The sequence below is a fragment of the Gambusia affinis genome, linkage group LG24 (genome assembly GCF_019740435.1).
Source record: "Gambusia affinis linkage group LG24, SWU_Gaff_1.0, whole genome shotgun sequence".
Taxonomy (NCBI): Eukaryota; Metazoa; Chordata; class Actinopteri; order Cyprinodontiformes; family Poeciliidae; genus Gambusia; species Gambusia affinis.
This window is the reverse complement of record NC_057891.1, coordinates 9,185,143-9,210,992: the sequence shown is the minus strand read 5'-3', so window position 1 is coordinate 9,210,992 and position 25,850 is coordinate 9,185,143. Positions and strand designations below refer to the sequence as shown.

The 25,850-nt window shown below is 37.5% G+C and overlaps 1 long non-coding RNA gene across 1 annotated transcript; it reads right to left on the bottom strand.

Moving 5' to 3' along the window:
* Nucleotides 1-212: 212 nt before the first annotated feature.
* On the bottom strand, nt 213-25,462 carry LOC122826913. Its single transcript, XR_006369890.1, has 4 exons — nt 25,385-25,462; nt 15,523-15,565; nt 15,163-15,256; nt 213-3,023 (listed from the first exon to the last, which is right to left on the bottom strand). It is a non-coding gene; the product is annotated as an uncharacterized LOC122826913 (long non-coding RNA).
* Nucleotides 25,463-25,850: the final 388 nt, after the last annotated feature.

Here is a 25,850-nt window from a genome sequence, read left to right as displayed (position 1 = left end):
ACATCAAAAAACATATGATTGAACAAAGTGCATTCATAGAATAAGTAAAAATATAAAGTAATTTAATGAATTTGTTAAATAAAAATAAAGTGGAAAAATTGATAGTGCAATTTCCATTTAAGAAGACAATGATTGATAACACAACAACTCAGAGAAAAAAACCTCATGCTTTATTGAACACTAGAGAACAAATATGGGTCTTCAAAAGGATTTCAAGAGGCCAGTGAAGGAGCTGGTCTAAAATGAATCCCAGTTCTATAACTTAGGTCCTGATACTGCAAAAGTCCAGTCATCTTTGAACTTCGGCCTCATCTCTGGAGAGCAACTGGTCAGCTGACCTCAGAGGACTTGAAGACGAGCACGAGTAAAGCAAGTCTGAGACAGAGTTGAGCGAGTCCATTAAAACATTCACAAATTTTTATATTCTTCATGTAAGAATATAGAAATCAATTCTGTGGCACACAGGGAGCCAGTGAAGAGCACTCAGCACAGAAGTGATATGCCTGTGGGATCGAGACAAAGAGTGAAAAGACAAATCGCTCCATTTTGGACAAAATGAAGGTGAGGGAGGGCAGCTTGTGTGACCCGAAAATAAATCATGTTACCATGATTAAGGGGTGGGCTTGGATGATCTTTTAAAAAATCTAACTTGGACAAAACGGCCTTTTTGTTACAGCAGGAAAAAGCTGCAACAAAAAGGCCAGACTTGGATTTACAATCTAATGTCACCATTTAATTTCACCTGCAGAATGGCGCCGGTGGATTTCAGACTTGGAGACAAAGAGTCCATATTCACCTGGAGGGTTCACAAGGGCTAATTGAGGGAAATAATATTACTAATAATATAATATTTTCTGCATTTTATGAGTGAATTGTTCTTGAGTTTTTACAATCTTAATTGTTCAGCATTTTTATTTATCTCCTGCATCTTGTTAATTGGACACTAAAGGGGATACTTCATATATATTTTGTAATTATTATATAGCTACTATATTTTTTGCATTTTATTATACTATCAATTCTTAAACATTAACATGTAATATTTCTAAATGTTGTCCATTTCCAATACACAAAATATCAATGAAAGATATTTTGCATGGATTATTTGTATTATAACATTATAATTACAAACTGATGAAAATCTCTTTAGCGATTTTGTGGCTATTTAAGATACCTCTGCTGCAGCAAAAGTGTATTATTTTATTTTGTAATATCCAGTCTATATTAGTTGGAACATGTTTGGCACCATAAAGATGAAGGTCAAATATTTAAAAATACCTTTGAAACTGAAAGTAGGAGGAATACATTTTTAATTGATACCAATTAAAATCATTTTTCTAAAGTAGTCTACTTCTAAATAGTCATGAAATACTTTCATACCAAACTAAAACAGAGCAACTGAATATGCTATCTGCTGTAATGATATTGATTTCAATTAAGAATAAAATCACAACCAGCCCATTTCAGTGTTTGTCGAAAGCTGTTTGTTTCAAAACATTATCCAGCAGAGAGTGAGTTTACAGAAGGGCATAGAGTGAGGAGAGATAGACCAGAGAGAAAAGGATGGTGGGCTTGACGAACAGGAAGAGGAGAACACCCATGGGAGACAGATGAGAGAAAAAAGACGTGGAAGGTCAGAGATGGGAATACATTGGAAAACGGAGAGAAAGATGTGAAATGTGTGAAGAAAAGGAGGTGGTGGTCAAAAAGTGTGTGTGCATGCGTGTGTGTGTGTGTGTGTCAGACTTAGGGAAGGACTGATTTGTTTTCAGTGAAAGGTGAGGCCACTTAGATGTGGTGTGGAAGAACAGCGAAATCTATTACAATGTGTCAGAGGAAACATGAGAAGGGCATGACCTGAGTGTGTGTGCGTGTGTGTGTGTGTGTGTGTGATAAGCACAGAGTCAGGGAGAGAGAAAATTAAGATCCAAGTTTGCACATTTCAAGCCACAGTATGTAACTTCTATTAACAATTTGATTGTCATGACAGTATGTTAATGAGACAGAGCATTTGTGATGAAACGGAGCTTCTCTGCCTTCTTCCTGTGGTTTTGTTTCTGACCAGGAGTGATGCATTTCTGAAAATGTCTGTCTGTAGAAATGCATCATTCCTGGTCAGAAACAAAATACCACAGCCAGGATTAAAGCTTTGTCAATCAAGCTTGTGTATGCGCTTCTCAGTGTGCTCGAAGTTAGCGTTCAGTCCACCCAGGCATTTTTCACAGCTGAATGGTTGCCAAGGGAGATGAAAGGATTTCTCAAACATGCATGAAAGAATCAAAAAAATACTTCCGGAATGTTATTGATGAGGCAATATTGCCTCATAAACACACACACACACATAAATATAAATATATATAGTTATAATGTTATGTAATATATAATGTTATTTAACGTTATAACATGATGTAAAGATCAAGAAGTTGCACATATAACATTACATGTAATGTAATATTATAACATGTTACATGTTATGATATAACATCATAATACATCATTATAACCTGATGTAAAGATAAAAAAAGATCAGTATTAATGCTGCTTTAGAATATTAATATACCTAGTGTCCATGCATCTTTTCATCCATAGAGAATCAAATGACTCCTTGAGTACTTGGTCAGTTGATTCATGATTATCAATTATAGCTTCTCTGCAAGCCTTTGGTAACAGATTCTGCAGCACTTTAAATGCAGAAATGGTTCTAAGTAAGTAATAGTAAGTAGAAAATATATTTTAACTTTTTCGGTTTATACCCAGGAACGCAAGGGCCTAACGTATTAACACATTTTCTTTCAAACACAACAGTTTCCTGGGTTTTGAACAGACAAAAAAAGAGAGCAAGGGAAGGGAATGGAGATAAGGTGGGAGAGGCAGCTGGTAAATAGATGTGAAAACAAGTGAGCGGACTGACAGTCAGGGGAGCCATTGATCCTCCTCTCTGCTCCGTCATCCCATCTTGTTGTCTATTGGCAGAAGACAAATAGTGTTGAGGTGGCCTGTATTGGATTTATGAGTTAATGGCCCTGTCAGGATAAAACAAATGGAGAAATAAGGAACATAAGAAAGACCAGGGGAGAGGAAGGATTGAAGACAAAACACTAGATTATCTTTTAGGAATATATGTTATGTTCTTTTTATTAGAATATATTTTGTTGGTTGAAAAGAATTACAAGAAATTATTTCCTGCAACATACTCTTATTGATGACACCTGTTTCAGAACTAATTAACACAAAGTGATTCAGCTGCTGATGTAGAATAAACTGAATGAGTGTAGATACGATTGAAACCATTCACCTCTTCACTCAGTCTGAAGTGAAATCTGACCAAACTTGTCTTTTTTTAGAATTAACAACATGATTTCTGTTAGCTAAATGCCACAATATTCAGAGACAGAACATGTCAGTTATATATAGTTAATATATTCTACTTGTGGAAATTCTTGCATTGCAATATTCCTGGACTTTGAGGCCTAACCCCCACTGATACGCTCCATCCCCAGGTCTGACCCCCAGAAACAGGAGACAAGCAGACCACCCCATCCCCCCCACTAACAGTCCTGCCTCCAGCCCTAGGATGTGAACGAGGAACAGACAGAGGCTTCTCTCCATCAGCTCACATATCCATGTTGTGTGAATAGATTTTAAATGGGTGGAGGAGAGGCTGATGTAAACACCTGTCATGACAGCTCCTCCCCAGGAAACGGTCAACATGTTGACATACTACCCAGATGGCAAAATGTGAGTGAATCAACGTTCAAACATGGTTGGGCAGAAACATTAAATCCATGTTGAAGCCTGACATTGAAATCAAACAAAAAATGGTCAATGACTTATCTGTTGAATCAGCGTTAGGTTTTCAACCATAACAGATCAATGTTGATTCCATCTTCCACCTTCATCTAAATTTGGACCTACATACACATTTTAGTTTCTTTTATAGTGAATGAATGTTAGGAATCAATATTGATTCATGTATACTTAAACTATTAATCTTATCTAAAGCAATTAGAATAAGCCCATTAGAAGAATTTAGTGTTTCACCAGTGAGTTTCTGCTGATAGGTCTTATCACAATATACCATTAAAGTTTCTTCACTACTGTTAAATATACACTTTAGTTGGCAGACTCTGGGTATTAGTCATTCCAAATGATCTTACATCACCATATTTCCACAAACATAAAAATGACGTGGCATTAATATTAATTTTATTTACGAAAACTGTCATAGATCTGTAAACATATTTGACTTCTTTTTGACTGGAAGAACAGTGTCCATAAGGTTAAGTCTTGTGCAGTATGAACCAGGCTAACGGTGTGTGTTGGGGCAAGATATCATAGATATCAGTGATGTAGAGAGGCAGAGCCTCACCTGTCATCATGTCATCATAATGAGAAGATCATTTATATTGCTATTTTCACCCTGTGGTTTGTACTATAAAGTATTGATTTTTTATTTATCTTTGCCAATTTAGATTGTTTTTTCTTCAAAGATCACTGAATTTTTGCTATTTCCCTTTCAAATGCTCAGAAGTGCAGCAGGTGACCTTGGACTGATCATCCTCTCTCTAACTGCACTGGCTGCCATTCTATGAGAACACGCTCCTCCTGTCTGTACGTCACCAATTAAATGCTTAAAAAACATTTAATGTATGAACTGATTTTCCATAACTTTTCTCATGTATATAATGTTCAGTGTTTTTTGTCACCAGCTGTGTGTGTCGTGTTTCCTGTTCTGAGCAGCATCAGAAACCAGTGAACAGATTGGAGGTGAGGCAGGCAGTTCTCTGGCCTCAGGCAGGGGGTTTTATGGAATACAGTAAAAAATTTGTGCAGCAATTTATTTATCGTTTTCTCTTCTCTTCACACATCAACATGGAAGACCCCATTCCTACACTTAAACCGTTTTCTAAATGGATCCCCAATGCTTTAGTAAATCTTTGAACTGATATTCATTCATTAGGATCAATGTTTCATTCATTTAGTTGTTTGTTCAGCTTTCACTATAGGTTTTCACCTGTAACATCTCCTCTACATTTTATGATTTAATCAGAGCCATGATTTTTCTCACCTTGTTCTATTTATTTATTCATCATTTAGATGGGTTTATTTAGCTTCACCTTTTATGGTAGCATTCATCATGGCTTGTGGATTTTTGAATTGAAATTGTTCTTACAACCAGTAAGATTGGTTGATCACAGCTTGAACTCAGTTTGACTCTAACATCATCGTTTCTCTGCATTTTAGTTCCCTGGGGAATTTTTGATTGGCCTATATGAAACAGCATCCAGGTCCACACTACAACCTTCAAACAGCCCAATGATGACATCAAACTAGTGCTTATTGTTGATCTTTACTGTTTACTATGATACTCTTTGTATTACCAACTAGAATATCAGTGACATGGAAGTGAATAAAGTAGAAAAGGTGAATATTTTGTGACATTCTGTGATGGTACTTTGCTTTCTAGATGCACTTTCAAACAATTCTACAGTTTCTATTTAAAAAAAGGAATCTTGGGTTACTTTCTAACCCCTCCCATTATGGTACCATCAGGTGAATACACACTGCACAAACACACAGTACACACAGAATTTGCTCGTTCTAACAGAATCTATGCTAATGAAGCAGAAATTAGATATTGACCCAAAGGATTTGTGCATAGTCAGCCTCTAATATGAGTGATGTACGAGTCAGAAATGCTAATAAAGCTTCCCATACTATCTATAGGCTACGTTATAACAGCAAAGAAAAAAAACTAGAGTAGACTGGAAAACATAATTCTCTACTCATTTTCTTCCCTTTTGCTGCTTAACCAGATGTGTCCTATTGATTGTAAACATTTTTCTGGCATTTATTACTCCCTCTGTCCAAAAACATGTAAGCAAAACATTCCTAAACAGACACATATGTTGAGACAAGTCTCATGTGTTGACCATGTGGAGTTTCTATCACTATGATAGAAACTCCGGTCTCCGGTGGGAAATCTCCCATGGTCCCATGGTCATTGTCTGTTTCCATTCACCATAAAATTGCGCAATTTGAAATTACAAAAATAAATGTGCAACATAGAAACATGCCAATTTTGAAACAAATTGAGGTTTTTTGATAAAAAGATTTTGTGCTTTTTGGCTGTATCAAAATAGATGTATTTCAAAAAACTGTGACACAAACACTTTTTCTATTACACTTTTTGACATCACATGAGTTTAGGCTCCTAACTCTTTCAGACAGTAAAACAAGGGACGCTGACCATGGTGGCTTGCTCACAAAATAGTACACATTACTTTATTGCTGTACACTTATTGTGTTATTATTATTGTATTCACTTATTGTACTTGTGACAGTGCAATGACAATAAAGTTGAATTCTATTCTATTCTATTTTTAACAAAACAAAAGAATCAATCATCATTCATACACAGAAGTGGGTCAGTGTACCAAAAAATCGTACTCTAATCAGTGTACTGTGAAAATTCTGGTACCAATACCAAAAAATACATACAAATAAGGACTTAGGTTTAGTGGCTAATTCTATATTAAATTTACCATGGGCCTTCAAGTATTGAATCGAAACATTCCACTAAATTAGAGGCTTAAGGACAACAAAGTCATTGCTGAGAAGTTACCATCACAAAGTCTTTAGCCCCAGAGAGAATTCGTGGTCAGAGCAAGAGGGACAGTTGGTTCAGAACTGCAATGGTCAAAGGAGAAAAGGTAAAGTTCACACAGGACATAAATTTAATATATCAATTTTTTGGTATTTGGCAAATAAAAATTATTCTGGTAATCTTAACAGACCTATAAGATTAAACAATTAGTCTTATTAATATTAGAACACCTTCACACTGATCTCAACTGTATATTTAAATTAAGGAAAGGGAGAGAGTTGTTTTTTTTATTGAGGATTATTTTAAAAATATACCACACACACATATATATAAGAAGGGATAGAAAAGATGTGTAAAATGACAGGTAAAACAAAAACAATGTCTAAACAATTTTCACTATATGGATCAACGCGTGTGTGTCCTTATATGGTGTCTGTGTGGGTGTGTGTGTGTGTTTGTTGGTGAGATTTTGTGGGCAGTTTAAATCCTCCAATAGCTGACCACAGTGGTCAGCCATGGTGGTCAACTTAAGTGGTCACCCCGCAGCCAACAACACACACATGCACACACACACACAGCACAAATACTGTAGACTCATCTTCATTAACAAAGAAACATTTGTATTGATCTGCTCTACAGCTGCAGCTCATGTTACAGCAAAGAAATATGTATGGGAGCTCTAAATGGGTTACACACATGCATTCACTTACACTGAAAAGGAACACATGCAAACACATTTCTTCCTGCCTTTCTCTCCCACTCACTTACACACACATGCACACACACCCACAGAGTGACTGGTCAGTCCTAAGCAGGTTAGGATGAGTGAATTAGTATTGATCATCTCCTTACAGCATTATCTGTGGCTACAATTCGCCTGTGGTGTAAGAACTGCTAAAATGTCGGGTGGTGCGTGCAAGTGTGTATATGTGTGTACAAATTCATGGAAATATATATATATATATATATATATATATATATATATATATATATATATATATATATATATATATATATATATATATATATATATATATATATAAGTGTGGATTCTATATATTTTTGTGTAGATGGGCAGAAAGAGAGACAGTGAGAAACATCTACAGATCTTTTAGCATCATAACTGTCATGGAGGAGGTTCTCCACAGACCTAATGCAACCATCAGTCATAATATACTGGCAAGGAGTCTCATTTCTGTGTGAGTATGCTGTCATTACTCAGAGAGTTTACATAAACTAATTTAATCTTCTTAGAAAAGCTGCTTGTCATTAATGCAAATTGCCAGATACATGGTAAGAGTGCAAACAGAGTTAGGAGCAAAGCAAAGAAACACCCAATGGTTAATTTGTTGTAAATAACTGTAGATCAAGGGTTTTGAACAGAGTTTTGGTTTAAAAATTTACAAGCAGCTGATGTCGTATCCACAGAAGATAACTCACTTGACAATTTCACATGGTTTTAATCAGTTTGTCCCAGAGGTTCAAGCAAAGACTTAATCCATGAGGAAACAAGACTAAACAGTTCTACTATTATGAAGGAACTCCGGAACAATTTATGGTAAATCAGATCTATAAATCTTTAAACCACAGTTGTTTTACTTTTAGACAGTAGAATAGAAATGTTTCACGTTTCCTGACTTCATGTTTCATACAGAGACATTGCTGGCAGATCACCACTTCCAGCCTTCATTTTCTCTTTAAATAATTGTTGCCTTATGGCAGGGGTCTCAAACTCCAGTCTGTAGGGCCGCTGTCCTGCAACTTTTACATGTGCCTCAGCTGCACCACCTGAATAGAATAATTAAGTCATTAGCAAGGCTCAGGAGAACTGATCTACACAAGGAGGAGGTATTTAAGACATTTTATTCCAGTGTTTTGTACCTGTGGCTCATCTAAAAACTGCAGGACAACGACTGGAGGACTGGAGTTTGACAACCCTGCCTTATGGGTAAATTAACTTATTGGGATTTATAAGGTCAGAAAAGATATATATATATATATATATATATATATATATATATATATATATATATATATATATATATATATATATATATATATATATAAAAGAAATTAAAAGAAGTTTTACTTTCTAATTTAATGCCTAAAAATTAGGCCTCTGCCCCTAAAGAGGAGGGCTGCTATGTGAGGCGGCAGCATGGAAGATTGAAAACTGAATGGAAATGTGAAAGGCGGTGTTAGATCCCCAAGGCACTTTGCCACAGGAGAACGAAGAATTTCTCTAACATGCAAGACGGATTCAAAGCAACATTCCAGGTATTTTTTTTGATGAGGGAATAACTTTATAACATGATGTAACGCTCAAAAAAGTTGAATTTACATATGCCTCTTCAATTATAACGTGAATGTGTGAATCCAGATAATTCTCACCCCAGTGCTCATTCTTTGTTCCTTCCACAGGCGGTACAGTATCAAGTCCATTTGCATTAGAAGTGTTTTTACAAGCAATGAAATGTTTCGCGTGTCACTTTATAGAATTGGATAAGACTCTATGATGATCTTTGAAGATCATTGGTTACTAATGTTTATGCTTTTTATTATAGCTTATAAAAACAAGACCTTGTTTTCACTTGGTTTTGCCCAATAGTTGGAGTCGTGAGTGTTCTCGGTTATGGGTGTGTTGAGGGTGAGAGCAGTCGTTACCACAGCAGTGCTCGGTTCAGCATACCTTGACAATATAAAGCATGTTATTATATATTGTCTATATTATAATTTTTCGGTATGATGGCCATTGTTCAGTTACAAAAAGGTTAAACCATAACAAGAAAAGTTTTTTTACTAAAATACCTACAATCTAAAACAGAAAATTATTGTACCCCTGATCACATCCAGGGTTTGTTTTTCTTTTTATTTTAATCCTTTAGATGTAAAATGTTGCATGAGAGACATCGTCCGGTGCTACTCAATATACTAGATTGCCAGCGCTCAACTTCCAGAGACATCAGTCAGAGCTGGTCCAGTTTAAAAGCTCAAGCTATGACAGATGTCAGCTACAATCACACACACCATCCACCCTTCCACCTAAACACACCCAAAGTCCGTCTGTCCTTTGCGTCTACAGCAATATTACATCAGATTTACTTTCATTGGAGTAGAGTTAAAATCAAAGCTGGGCCCCCCTTGCCCACCCACCTCATCCCGTCAGCCCCAAGCAAATCCAATCAAAGCTCGATACTTTCAGTGACTGATTGGCTTCCAGTCCAATTGAATCTCTTCTGGAAGGGAAAAGGGGGCCACAGCCTTCCTTGCTGAGAGATATTATGCACTGGCAAGATAGTGACATGAAGAAAAGAGGGGGAGACAAAACAGAGAAGGAGAGGAACTTTAATTAAGATAGAGGGTGTATGATCTAGAACAGGGGTGGGCAATTGATGTTAGAGGACCATATATATATATATATATATATATATATATATATATATATATATATATATATGTATACTTAGATCTGTGTGTGTGTATGTATATGAAAAAATACATTAAAACAATCAATTTCTCTGATTTTATTTTTTTTAGGTATATGTTTGAGTAAAATGAAGATTGGTCTTTTGTTCTGTGTCAAAATGTTACAAGTCCTAATGCCTCAGATGTCTCAAGTTTTGCAGGAGCTTCCCATTGGCATGTTGGATGTCCAGCAGAGCAGTAGCTGCACGGCTCAATGTCATCAGCAGTTTAAGAGGTTGTTTCCAACAGACTGGCGCTACTACAAATCGACCTCATCCTCATCGGCCACATGTGACCACTCGGCACAAGATCGCCACATCTGGCTCGTCCTTCTCCACGATCAGCTAAGACCAGTGACACACACAGCTGAGGAGACTATTGGTCCACACAACAGACCAATACTCTGTTGTGCTTCTCGTAGGCAAACTTCCTAGGAGAAGCACAATTTGCATGCTCAGCATATTCCTCACCCTGACCCCTATCATGTTCAAAGGACTGTTAACCTGCTATAAATGGGCATATCACAATGCTACCAATGCCAATATGATAACATATTGGCATTGATATGAAAATATATTGTAGTAAAATATATTTGATGAAAATATATTTTGAGTCTCTCTATATATTGTGTAACCCAAATGTTCATAAAACTGTTATTTTTGACATGGAGTGTTTATATTTTTTTCAGTGTATACACTTAAATACACTTGAATATGTACATATCTATGGACCCCATGCAGTGTGATGTCATGTGTGCAAGATTCCACCAACATCTCCCGCAGAAAGCTGTTCTCTGACAATGACTGCCATTGATTTTAGCTGTTAAGTTATTAACATAACCTGCTAAATCTTAAATATATGTACAGTATTGTGATGCTAATTGTCAACGCTGGATAACAAGGTCAGAAAAAAGTTTTAATAAATACAAATAGTCAGAGAAGTAGTTCAGTTATTCTTACTTGAGTTTTACAAACTGAACTTGTAGATGTGATGTGGAAATCTGTGTTTTAGTTCAGTCAAAAAATAAAAAAGATGACCTACACACCAACTCTGACAGCTCATCAGCAGAGGTGTTTAAATTTACCACAGCGAACAATTATTTATGATCAACATAAGGAAATATACATTAAGCCTAAAAACATAACAAGTATCAGAGTGAATAAGTGCTTTTGGAAGCTCAGGGGAGAGTGGATGGTTGTCAGAGTTAAAAACCAAATACAATTCATCAGAAAACTCTGGAACTGGTGGCTGATGCAGTTTGTTTTGTTCACCGTGAGGGTCCTTGACCACACTATCTTACAATTACTAACATTAATAATATATACATCTCCAGGTTTCATTTAGTTAACTGGGGTTGTTCTTCTGCAGCAACACAGCATAAACACAAGGGGATGAAATAATATAGAAAAATTCAAATGACAATGATAAGGAACTCCATCCATCCATCCATCCATTTTCTATACACCCTTCATCCCTAATTGGGTCAGGAGGGTTGCTGGTTCCTCTCCAGCTACGTTCCTGGCGAGAGGCGGGTCACCCTGGACAGGTCACCAGTCTGTCGCAGGGCAACACAGAGACACACAAGACAAACAAACATTCACACACACACTCACACCTAGGGAGAATTTAGAGAAACCAATTAACCTGACAGTCATGTTTTTGGACTGTGGGAGGAAGCCAGAGAACCCGGAGAGAACCCACCATGCACAGGGAGAACATGCAAACTCCACGCAGAAAGACCCCGGGCCGGGAATTGAACCCAGGACCTTCTTGCTGCAAGGCAACAGCTCTACCAACTGCACCACTGTGCAGCCCAGGATAAGGAACTCAGAAACCCAAAATACAAACACTCATGGATCATGGTTCCTGTTCCTTATTTCCTGAAAGTAGCACATGTTTCACATCTATGTTAAAAGGAATAGTAAAAGCATTAGCTGCTTTTCCTTTAACTTTTTCTCATGTAATGCTTTATTTTATTTCTTTACCCCAGACTGTAATTGTTTCTCTGCTGCTTTCTCTGTGTATTTTTTATCTATCTTCAGGTGTTATCTGTCCATTTAAAGTGGAGGGCAATTAGCCCATCCGTCTCATTAATAATCCATTGTCAACCTGTTTAATTATTTACCTTAATTGCTGATTTAAGTTTCGCATCCCTTGACACAAAGGGCCACTCGGGAAAACAAACACACACTCACACAGAGGTCACTGGCTCTCAGAGGTGACGGATGGATTGAGTTTCCCTGTTGTCACTTAGCCTTTTATTTCCCCCTTTTTCAAATCTTTTGGAATTTCTCTTCTGTTTCTGTCTCCCATCCTTTCTATCTTTCTTGCTCTCTCTTGCTCTCTGTTCCTCTGTATGTGTGAGAGAGAGCAAACATGCAGAGTAAGATACTGTACTGGTGGATGTGAGAGGTTCTGGATCAATAAAGTTGATTGGGTGTAAATGAAAACAGAGCAGGAGATACTGAAACTATTTGTCACCATGTTGCTAATGAAGCAGCTGGCAACAGGGAATACAAATGGTTCTATTAGAAGGACAGATAAAGTCACAGGTTTCTATATTAAATGGGGAAAATTGACTTTTCAATCAGCCAAATGACAAGAAAAACTAAATAAAGCAAAATATTAATCTCAGGATTATTAAATGTTGCTTTGTTCTGAGTACTACTACTTTAAGGTAAAATTATATTTGAAGGTTACAGTTTTACCATTGTTACCATGACTACTGAACCAACTGTTTGGATTTATTTTAAATATAAAAGCAGATCTATGCAATAATACAGTATTCAACAAACAACAATTCGTTGAAGAATTCTGAAATCCACACATGGTCAGAATTACTGATGGCTCAAATATATACATACATACACCCAATAATTTTTGGGTAATTATGGGAGGTTGCAAGCACTTCATAAGGCATAATTCTGGTTGGATATATAACCACTTTTCTTAAACGTAAATTGCTGGCAAATCGGTGGTTTCTTGGCACAGAACCAGTTTGTAAACATAGTTCTCAAATTTTGGATTGGGTTTAAAGATTTGGGGCTCTTCAAAACAACTATCCTGTCAAGGAGTTGGCACAGTGTTGGCGGGGACTGGAGGTTAATGCAAAATTGACTCTTGGTGTGGAGAACAACAGCTAGCCCCCCCAGCAGAGACTGCAGTGAATCCACAGGCTGGCCGGCATGGCAACCGATGACAGCTCCCGCCCTGCTGTTTTCTTATCTGTCTGTTTTGGTCTTTTGTATATCACCTTGCATTGAAATACAATTATTCTACATAGTATTATTATTTTAATATTATAATGTTAGAAAATATTATAATTAATTTTACATTGGTCCATATGGGCTCTGTTACAGTTTGATTGATTATGTTTCTGAACAAAAAGGTTTTTCAGAAAAGTTGTTAGTTTGACAAAAAGGGCTGTGTTTTGAACTATAAGCCGCTACTTTTTTCCCACACTTTGAACCATGCAGCTTGTAGCCTGGCGAGGCTTTTCTGTGGATTTTTCTTCAACCACCAGGGGGCTTTTTAGCAGGAAGTGAATCATTGGAAGTCAAAATTGGAAATCAAAGAAGAAAGCACTAATTTACATTTAGAACAAGCATAAACTAGCAGCCGGCACGGTGCTAGTTTATGGAAACTACATGAAGAAGTTCATATGATGCAGATTTTATGTTGAGGAGGCTTATAGTAAGATATGCTCTATAGTCCAGAAAATATGGTCACTGATTCTTTTTAACTTAACTTATAACAATGGTTACAATGTAAATTAACTTTATTTTTGGCATAAAATTAAACAAATGCCCAGTTTAAATCACACAATATTTAAAATATGCACTTATTTACATCATAATGGTCAAATAATAAGATAAATTTGATAAGCTCCATTACAATTTATCTTCTGTCCTTTGTCCTTATTAAACAAAACCATCACAACTCAGAGGAAGTTAACCATATCTAAAGCTAATTAAAGATGATAGGTCTTATACCTGGGCTGCACAGTGGTGCAGTTGGTAGAACTGTTGCCTTGCAGCAAGAAGGTCGTGGGTTCGATTCCTGGCCCGGGGTCTTTCTGCATGGAGTTTGCATGTTCTCCCTGTGCATGGTGGGTTTTCTCCAGGTTCTCCGGCTTCCTCCCACAGTCCAAAAACATGCCTGTCAGGTTAATTGGTCTCTCTAAATTCTCCCTAGGTGTGAGTGTGTGTGTGAATGGTTGTTTGTTCTGTATGTCTCTGTGTTGCCCTGCGACAGACTGGTGATCTGTCCAGGGTGACCCCACCTCTTGCCCGGAACGTGGCTGGAGAGAAAATGGATGGATGTCTTATATCTTCTAAATAATATACATATACTCCAAACAACAGTTACAAGATTTTCCTTTTTTTTTTTTTGTTGCTTTTTTCCTTTCAAAATGTTACAATAAAAATACAACTGCTTGGGCGTGCTGTGGTGGCATAGGAGAAAGCACGACCCCTAAGGGTCGCGGGTTCGATTCCCGGACCCGCGACAATTGCCGCATGTGTTTCCCCCCTCTCTCTCCCCTGTTCCTGTCAGCCTACTGTCATATAAGGGACACTAGAGCCCACAAAAGACCCCCTGGAGGGAAAAAAAATACAACTGCTTTGCCTTCATAGGAAAAGAACTTTATACATAAACTTTACTTACTAAAATTTTTAAAGCACATATAAGATATGTGTTGATGATGTACTTTAATTTTTAAGGAAGAAAAGTAATAATTTACGAAAACATGTTGCTCAGTATTTTGAGAATCAAGACACAACATTGTAAAGTTGCAGCTGGCATAATATCCTGCAATTTTACTCCTCAATCCTAGCATTATTAACTTCACTAACTTGGTTAAAATTTTGCTTGGTGGATGTTGGGAAGTAAACATTAAGGACATGACTTTAATTACCTTCTAATTTACAGTTGTATTATGGTGTCGGAGTGTTCTGTTGATGAGAGCTTTTGAAATGTTGAAATCTACAAACATACAGGCCCACTTCTTATCCCACGCTGGCTTAGTTTCACCTGGTTAACTCACAGACAGGTCCTGGAGTGTGTTTGTGTGTGTGTGCCTGTTTATTTACCTGCCACACTGTGTCTTCGGAGCGCTAAAGCCTTCACACTGACCCTGGGGAACAGAACTAAAACACAAACACATACAAACAGCTCTCACACCCCCTCCAAACACACACACACACGCACCCACCCACACACACACACACACACACACATTGTGTCGTTTAATTTTACAGCATGAAAATAAAAGCGTTTCTTTTTCATACACTTACACATACACTTTCAGACCCCGTGAGTCCTCCTGTTAGCGCTTGGTTAGACATTTGGTTGTGACACACTGGAAAAAGGCGGCGCAGCGGAACAGACTACAAACAAACAACAACAGCCAGATGCCAAAACAGGAACAGGAAAGAAGAAAGGAAACTTACTGTGGTTCACTGGCCATTACTGTGCACAATGAATGTGGAATCCCTGAAATAAACAATCAAAGAGTGAACATGTGAGACATTTAATAACCAGGACTGTCACTTGTGAAATCAAAGTGCTGGACTAAAAAAGGAAGTTTAACTAAGATGGATGTACTTTGAGTCTTTACAAATCTTGAACTCTATACTAAGATGAAAACAAATCAGCAAAATGAGTCACACTCCTGAACTTTTTCCTAAACATTACAACCACAAAGTGCTGGAATTTTATGAGATATAGTGAGCTAAAATCACAGAGAAGTTTTTAAACATTCCTCATTTTGAATGTCCCCTGTGACTCCAAGGACTACAGGCCTCTGGGTCTAACCTCCCACATCATGAAGTCCCTGGAGAAACTCGTCCTGGAGCAGGTCCGGACTCTGGTCCAAACACAGTTGGACCGCTTGCAGTTTGCCTGCCAGCCCAAGCTTATGTTCTTTGACTTCTCGAGTGCATTCAACACCATCTGTCCGGCTGTACTAGGTGAGAAACTGACGGCGATGCAGGTGGACCCCCCCTTGTGTCCTGGATTGTGGACTATCTAACTGACAGACCACAGTTCTTGTGCCTGCGACAGTGTGAGTCAGACAGTGTTGTCAGTAACACAGGAGCTCCACAAGGGACTGTCCACTCTCCCTTCCTCTTCACACTCTATACTTCTGACTTCAGCTATTGCACTGAGACCTGACATCTCCAGAAGTTCTCAGGTGACTCAGCTGTGGTTGGTTGTATCAGAGAGAGTGATGAGACTGAGTACTGTGGACAACTTTGTCACATGGTGTGGACTGAACCACCTGCAGCTCAATGTGACAAAGACCAAGGAATTGGTGGTGGATCTGAGGAGGTGGATCAGGACACCGGTGACCCCTGTTACCATCCAGGGGGTCAGTGTGGACATTGTGAAGAACTGTAAATATCTGGGTGTCCACACCACACTGACAAAAAAACTGGACTGGGTCAAGAACACTGATGTGTACAGGAACACTGATGTGCCTCTACTTTCTGAGGCGGCTGAGGTCATTCAACATCTCTTGGACTTTGTTCAGGATGTTTTATGACTCTGTGGTTGTCAGTGCCATCCTGTATGTGCTGGGGCAGCAAGCTGAAGGTGGAGGACACCAACAGACTGAATAAACTGATCCAGAAGGCCAGTAACGTCGTTGGAGTGGAGCTGGACTCTCTGACTGTGGTGTCAGAGAGAAGGATCCTGTCCAAGATGCAGGTCATCTTGGACAAGTCTCATCGACTCCATGACGTGATGGTCGGATACAGGAACACCTTCAGCCAGAGACTCATTTTGCCAAAGTGAACCACAGAGCGCCACAGAAAATCATTTCTGTCTGTTACCATCAGGCTTTACCATCAGGCCCAAGTCTCTGCCAATTGATTCAGTTTCTTTCTGCGCTCATTTACAGGTTATTTATTAATTCATATATTGCATGTGTTTGCTTGTCATCTATTTATTTATATCTAGTCATCTTGAACTTATCACTCTTAGGTATATATACAGTATATTTTACAAACTTTATAAGATGGAGTAGCTATCAACAATTAAGCAATTTTCCCTTGGGGATCAATAAAGTATATTCTAATCTATTCTATTGTATTTTTAAAAATCTGAACCATCTGGGATTTCCAACATATTTTACTCTGATATTCTTAAATAAAACCTGGTGTAAACAATTGGATTCAGAAGTAAACAGTGTAACCAGAACCCCCTGAAGAAACCTTCCCTACTGTAAACATAGCCGCATCAAGGAGCTCAGTATGACCTCTAGACAGGCTTAAAATAGAAGTTAAGAAAAAATAAATTAAATAAAAACATTTTGATATTTAACAAAAAATTGTCAGAAATCTGAAAAAAATCTAGAAAGAATTTAAACCAGAAAAAAAGTTAGAAATCCTAGAAGTCAGAAATATGAGAAAAGTTACAAGTCTGACCCCACCTCCTGAAATTAAGGGGAAAAATAAAATCTGTGGAAAGTCATGTCTAAGAAAGAAATGTCAGAAATCTGAGAAAAACTGTCAAATTATGAAAAAAAAAAGTCAAAATATGAAATAAGACAGAATCTAAAATGTCAGAAAAAATTGCAGGTAACCAGCATTACAAGGATTGTCACACACCCTCAAGTATTTGGGAATCAAGTTAGACTGGAAAACTCACTGGGGATTGGATGTAGAAAGAAGACATGGGAGGAAAACTGAATTGCAGCACAGTCTATTGTGAAACATTTGAGAAGTGGCCCTAGAGATCTATGTGAATCCTCTCCGCCTTCTAAAGATTTCTGCTCACGTTTCCTACAGCAGAAATTGATATTATCATGCAATTGCCTGCTTTTCTGCTCATCACAGAGCTATTTCCCTTAAATACCCAGCAGTAGCTGGAAAATTACAGGTTAAAAAAGTCCATGTGCTTCCCATAAAAATATATACAGTCAATACAACAGAAAACCCTTCGAGATCATGTTTTATATTTGTTACAGTCATTTTTTTGGGCTGTTTGTATTGGTGTAAGACAACCTGCTAATAGGTTTAAATTTCTGAGAAAGTTCAACACAGTTCAGAAGTTAAGCTAACTTTATTCCCTCTTATTGGAAAGACACTTAAAGAATTGTGTGTTGAACTCAGCCATGGACTGAAGCACACTACACAAACAAGAGTTTCCCAGAATGCCCAGTTTTAGCTGGAAGGCTACAAGCATTTCAGGATGTTCCCCGCCAGCTGTGCACAGCTCCCACAAAGGAGGAATCACAGCTGGAATCCCCATGACTTCATAAAACAAATCATTTTTGCTCAGTGAAATGTCCTAATTCAGCAAACATTTTTTGAATATTTCTGTCAAAATAGTGTTTAATTTTTCTTCTGCTTTGCATCTAAACATGTCCCAAGTATTGTTCTTAGTGGGTTTGAATGCTATTTTGACCAGTTCTTCAAACCTTGGTTCTTAAACCAAGTTTAAGAACATATTCACATGTTCACATTGTGTGGTCATACATGTATTACTGTATTGCATTTCTGCATCGGTTTAATGAAGCAGTAAAACTGAGCTGTGCTGTGAAGGCCTATTGCAATGTTTTTGTTTTCAGTCAAATTACTGAAATAAAGTAACAGTCAATTAACAATGTGACTGTTATTGCTTTTAGTGCATTTTTTGTTCCCTTTTACTACTTTCTGTATTTTATTAATTTTACTGTATTCCTGTTATTCTATCAGGAATACAGTAACACTTTGTTGAATGTTTCTAGCCTTGTTAAAAGAGTTTGTTGACTGGAGTATTCTAAATGGAAGTTGATGTATTTTTTATTAACAAATGATTCTATTTTGGAGAACGTTGTAGGTATTTATTCTTTGTACTGTATGTGTGTGTAGGTCTTACTGTTTGAGAATGCCGGTGCACAAGTTCACATCATCTGTTTTTCATCTAACTTTTGTAACACCACAGCTCAACAGGCAGGTATCTATAGAACAATAACTGGGAGAGACCCAGAACTGTTTGGTTATTTATTTCTGATGATCAACATTTCCACTGACCACATAATTGTGCAAGTTGTAATTACTAAAATAAATTTTCTTAATGAAAACATGTCAGTTAAAAGAAAAACTCAAGCTTTTCAATAAAATCTTTTGCACTAAAAAAACTTACAGCATATTTCGCAAAACTTCAATTGAAAGACTTCTTTTGTCACATCACACGAGTCATGTGAACAACTGGATGCTACTGCTGGCAGAAAAGACAAAGAAAATGACTGGAAATAGGAAGAGGATGACGGTGTGACAAGTTTTTTTAATGATTTACTTGAATAAACTCATTCATGGTTTCTAATTGCTGTTTCTTATTTAAGGAGTCAAAGGCTTTTTTTGTTAAACTATTTCACAATTGTTTGCTTGTGGTAGAAAATGTGAACTCAGGTCCCAGATCAAGAAGTCTAAAAGGGAAATAATAAAGTATTCCATCCCTAGCTCTCATTTGCATTTCCTAACATGTCATTTCCTTCAGGTTTAGCTTAGCAACTAGCTAAAAGAGATAGAAGTAAAACACAGAATTATTTATTCTGACATCAGTCTGACGGCTGAAGGGAAGAAACTGTTCCTCAGCCTCAACCTGCTCTGACTGCTCCTGAGCATCCTGCCTGAGGGAAAGGGGTCAGGATGGTTGAGTCCTCATGATGTTGAGCATCGTCCTTCTGCATCGTGACTTGTAGAGGTCTATGGTGGAGGGAAAGCTACTCCCTGCAGTCCTCTGTGCAGCAGTGCAGCTGCCGTGCCACACAGTGATGCAAGTGCAGAGAACACTCTCCACCACACAGCAATAGAAGCTCCTCAAGACTGAGTTCCCAAGTCCAGCTCTCCACAGCTTCCTGAGGAAGTAGAGACACAGGAGGGCTTTCCTGACCAGACAGGAGATGTTGGGGCTCCAGTGAGGTAATGGTGTCATACAGCTTCTTCGATGCTTTTTTTGCCGTTAGCACCCGGTGGGATGTAAACAACAGTGATGAACACTAAAGTAATCTCCTGTGGCAGATAGCATGTTGACATTTCACTGTCTTAAGTTCTATTGTCTCAGAGCAGCAGCTTTTTATCAGTCCACAGTTCATACACTAAACTTCATTCATGTGCATGAATGAAGATTGGTCAAGAACATGAAAGACCACAGGGGGTCCTCCTCCTGTGTTTTTGGACGTGGTCGGCTCGGCTGAGTCTGGCATGTTGTTGTGCAGCCAGTTTTCTGTTAGACTAAGAACAGCAGAGTTCTTCTCTGTAGAAACACTCAGCCTCAGATGTAACAAATCCACTTTGTTATTCAGCGAGCAAACATTGACCAGAAATAGAGTTGTAATCAGTGGCTTCCTAGTCTTCAGCTGGCCCAACGTGTCTCTTCTGTCTTCGGCCACAACGTTTCCGTTTGACCGTTGTTCCTCACACTGTGCTGCGCCCGTCTGTTGTTCTTAAGAGCTGCTGTCTGCCAAGTGTGGATTTCAGCCACGGTGGTGTATTAACAGCTGAAATGTCTCCAATAGCCATCATTTCGTTTGAGCTGTTCTTTAGCCATGAACATGGCATTGAATTAGTGCCTAAATCAGCCATATATGAATTAAAATAATGCTGAATTCCAGGAGCTGTTTCTATGGCTGCTGCACCTCTATGCACTGCCATGGTAACATTATTTGACAAGTTTGATGTAAACAGTGCAATTGCATAATTTGTGTTTCTTAGACATTATCGGAATATTGGCAAAATTTTGCACTAATTTGTAATGGAAGCACAGATAGTGAGATAGACTGAAATATGTTGAGTTCAAAGTCAGGGCTTCGAAAGTGAATGTGCAGATATAAAACTCCAGGGAGAGTTGTGCTTTTTATATTTGATTATCTGTAGATCGAGCTGTTAAAATGATCAATTTTAATAGGTATGTTTATAGAGTGGAACAGGCTTGCTTTCATACACCTAATTATAGAGGGTCACTATTGTGATATGATAGCCAGGAAGTATCATCTCCCTCGCGCCTTGAAAGATTCCCTTAACATGGCCTGGTTTCAACTGACGGACAAAAATGTATGTGCAAGTCCCTGTTACATGCGTTTTAGATTAGTTTTTCAATTGTTGGATTTTATTATAGTTTTAAGCTTATATTCTACAAGCGGTTGATTTTGTGAAAATATAGGTTTGATATGTTGAAATGTAGTAACTCACTGCTGATTGAGCCACACTGTAGTGTAGTGTGTAGTTAGTGTAGTGTGTAGTGTTGTGTAGTGTAGTGTAGTTAGTGTAGTGTGTAGTGTGGTGTAGTGTAGTGTGTAGTGTAGTGTGTAGTGTTGTGTAGTGTTGTGTAGTGTGTGGACGATGCAGTAGAATTGTGAAATGTTTTTTCTCATAATTTGCTTTCAAGTCCTTTTCTTGCATTTAAGTTAGTGAAAAATAATTCTAAGCATATTGAAATATAATACACTGAAATTTTGTTTATTTTAAACCCTTCAATGTTTTCACACTGACTGTATAATTCCAATGTGTTCATAAGTCACCCACAGTGTCTATATGCATTACCAGTGAGTTGGGACTGTGATTGCTGATGAACTGTGTGTGTAAGTCCATTTCCAGAAAACAATGCTCTCCCTCCCCCTCTGTCTTTTTATTAGGCAGCAATACACTTAAAGTCTCAGCCAGTCTGAGAAAGCAAGAGGAGACAGTGCTCTGCTTTAATGTCACTGTAAAGAGATCAGAACTGCACACACACAGAAGAACAGACTGTGTTAGTGTGAAAGAATGAAGAATAAAGGAAAGGACAGAGGCCAAGAGTGACAGTCCTCCAGACTCCAAATATCTTTTATACAATTAGAATCTACAGTAAGCCTTTATCAAAACACATACTGGAAATCTCCTGTCTGTTGGGTTTATTTTTCAATTACTGGGAAATTTACTCCATTTTTCTTTTTTTTTTTTTTTGCATCCCAACATCATCATATTTCCACAGATTTCTGCATTTTTATGAGTCCTGTGATACATAGAGTGCAATAAAGTGGACCTGAATATCTTTCTGTATTATTTTACAATAATTTCAAGTGGATCAACTAAATGTTGCATTGTTGGGAATCATTGTCAGTGATAATATGGTTAAACAGTTCTAGTCATTTTAGCAGGACTAATTTGTAGTGAGTGGCTCATGTTGATCTGGTCTATGAGTTTCCCAAACCTTTTTAGGCTGAGGACCATTTAGCAAACATTACATGATGCCCAGTTCCTTGGCTTGAGATTTCTTTAAATGAGCAGAGAAAAACAATATACACAAACTATGTTTTCTTTCAACTTGATATTTGTTTTGTTTTAGGCGTTAAGATGCATATATTCAGCATGCACTGCTCACTGCCTCATCACTGTCATGTCACTCACACAGCCACAGCAATGCTGTAGCTCATAATGTTGTCCTAAAAGCCAAAGTTTTGCTACTCATCCTGAGAAACTGAAAACTATTCCTGCAAACATACAATGTTTTGATCATATGAGTAGTCCTGCTGTGTTTTTTTTTTTTTTCACTTTTCTTTCCACCTTTTCTTTTAAATGGCCCCCCAAAATGAATATTAAGCCTTAAAATTACACGTGTTTAGTCTTTATACAATAGAGTGTTACAGTCATGGTAATACAATAATAAAATAAAATAATGACAATGAAGCCATAATATTACAAAAAGAAAAGTCAGAGTCTTACGAGAATAAAGTCAAAGTATTACAACTTTATTCTCATTATATGAAACTTTTCTTGTAATAGTATGACTTTATTCTTACATTATTTCAACTGTGTTCTCATAACATTTTGACTTAATCTTGTAATTTTACTTTTTTATTTTTCTTAGTGTGGCCCTAATTCTCCTTCATAGTTAGAACTTATTGTAGGATATAAATGAAAAAATACACAAAATTCAAATTTGACTGAAATGTGAGTGCCATCCACTGACAGGTACAAAGGAAATGATTGACAGGTTCTCATGACCCCCATGTGCCACAAGGTGAATAAATGTTTGTGAAGAGGGTAAAAAATATAAAATAAAATATATCTAAATATAAAGATATGGTATTTTGTTGATTTTGTAGAGTGGATGGAGGAGCAATAACTGCCAAAATATTACATCTGAAGCTTTTTCCCCCAAAAAATAAATAAATAAATAAATAAATAACAGCCTTTTGCAGATTTCTTGATAAGTTAAATATAAAATTATTAAAAGACAAAATTAAAAGATTTACAGATAATTCTATAAATGTTCATGTTAATTAGGCTAAATGACAAATGACAGGTTTGGAATCGTGACCAACAGTGATATAGTGAGCTGACATGAACGTCATGGATTTGATTTGAAAAGCGTTTACTTCAGTCAATAAAGACTTGAGACTTTCCTCTGAATCAGAGACTTGTGACACTTGGACTAGAAAAATGACTTGGACTTGAAAAGATGACATCTCTACATGTAAAGGTCAACTTGATGTTTCCGACATGCACAAGCCAAATGGCTTCTTATGAAATGTGTGGATGGACAGGAAAAAACGAGTTGCTTGGCCACAATAATAAGAAATCTTTAGGGGAGCGAAGTTGAGGCTTTTAAAATTAAGAATGCATTGCAAACTGCATCAGCATACCGTCTTTTGAATTTTAACTCTAATCTAATGTGTGAATTTTCTTCCTGTTAACATGTCTAAGATTCCTGTGGGGTGACAGAAATCTCTGGCTCTGTGGTTGTGTGTGTAAGTGCCTTTGGAAATGGCTAGCTCAGACTGTAGCTGCTGGCTGCTGATGGATAACCTCTCAAGTGTCAAAATGACCGCATCAACTCACTGTGAGCCACACACACATACGTTCACAAACCTCTTTTGCTTTCCCGCACACACAAAGCCACAATGCATCTTGGGAACCATTAAGGTAACCGGAGACCCACCGCAGTGGGCAAAGGACACAAACACAGGGGGAGAGGAGGAGGGGGAGAGATACAGATAGCTGATAGAGACAAATGAGGTCCAGCTTCAAGAGACTTTTTTTCCATTGAGTTCTACTTACTATTGGGATGACATGGAAAACCACTTCAGGAGCACCAGAGTAACAAACTGAGGTCAGAGTCAAAACTAAGGCAGGTGTGGGACACAAGTTCTATACAGTTGAAATGGGGAAAATAAAATCTAATTTTACACCAAACAGCTTACTGTCTATTATCAGTATATTGTTGCCATTTTTTTAATTTTTTTTTTCAAAAATAAAGACTTGATGTACATGTATGTAAACATGGGCATCACTTCACCCCTTAACAGTCACCCCCAAAACGCTTAGGGTCCATGAGGATACAGATGTCCTCAAGATAGTTAAGAGGTCAAATGAGAGACTTTCTTCCTGTAAGTAAGTAGAAGAAGGTGGATCACCTGAGATACTTAAAGTCCAGAAAAACAGAGGATTTGGAAGTGAGGTGAAGAAGCTTGTGAAGCAGGTTGGAATGAGTATAGAAGAGTGTCAGGTGTGATAAGCATGTCAGCAAGAATGAAAAGAAAAGTGTACAAGACAGCAATGAAACCAGTGATGGTTTAGACTAGAGCTGCACTAATCCTCTTTTTTCACTTCTCATGCCAAAACATATATCTGAGGTTTAGAATGGACTGATACCAAACCAATGCAGAAAAGGTGGTGAATTGACTTAAAGGGTTTCTCTGTTGAACACAGATATAACTGTACTGAAGTACAAGTTTGTCTGATAACTCTGAACCAGTACAGCACATTTAAATATACCAGTAGCTTCACAAGCTTGGTCAAACATGTTGAAATAACTTTAATTTATGAAGTCAGTGCAATTTGGTGTATAACAGCTGATGTACACCAAATAATCAACCAACTGAGACACACAAAAACAATAAATTGTCTACCTTGGTCAAACATGGAAAAATAAATGGCAACAAACCCTGTTTAAAATGTGTCTGAAAGTGAAAATAGGAATTGTAAATATGATGTAAAATTAATAATAAAAGAGCTAAAATAATAAGAAAAAAACAATAGCTTCATTTACTTAGTTGATAAATATTTAAAATAAACACCTGTCATCTCTTTCCAATTGTTTAGTGCAATTGTGTAAACATAATTAAACATCCCTTATAAAAGCAATTTAAGACAAAAGATTTCCTATATAATTTCGTTCTTTTACTTTTAAATCAGATATGGTCACTGCTTGTCCAGTTTTGTGTTCAAGCAGATTTCTCAGGCTTCTTAAGTTCAGGCTTAAGCATGACTGGAAAGTTTTGCCGGGTTTTTGGTGGAGGGTGTGTGTGAGAAAGACATCACTGAAGTTTGTTATATAGTGATTTACCTTGTCCCTGCTGTAACGGTTGTGGAAAGGAATCAAGGAATCACTCTGGAATCAAACTCTGCGTTGGTTTAATCCCCCTATAAAACAGTGTGGGACACACACACCCACTGGGTTTGATACATGCAGTCCCAGTAATAGACCTGCGGCCCAACAAGCACATTTTGGAGGGAAAACTTTATACAAGTTCTATTAACGTAACAATTTAATTTTAAACAACCCCAAAGCTTTGCTTAAAACACTCAAACAATTAACATTACTTTCTATGAAGAACAAAAGCTGTGAGAACTATTTTTAACATTATAAACATTATTAAAGTGAGAGGTAGCATTAGCATGCATCTTACCAGCAGCTCAGTTTGGCAGCTTCTGCCTGGCTGCTGCAGCTACGTCACAGAACCCTGCTTTGAGTAACACTAATAACCGTCCCTCCAGAACACTATTTACATTAGGAGCAAAAAAATAAAAGG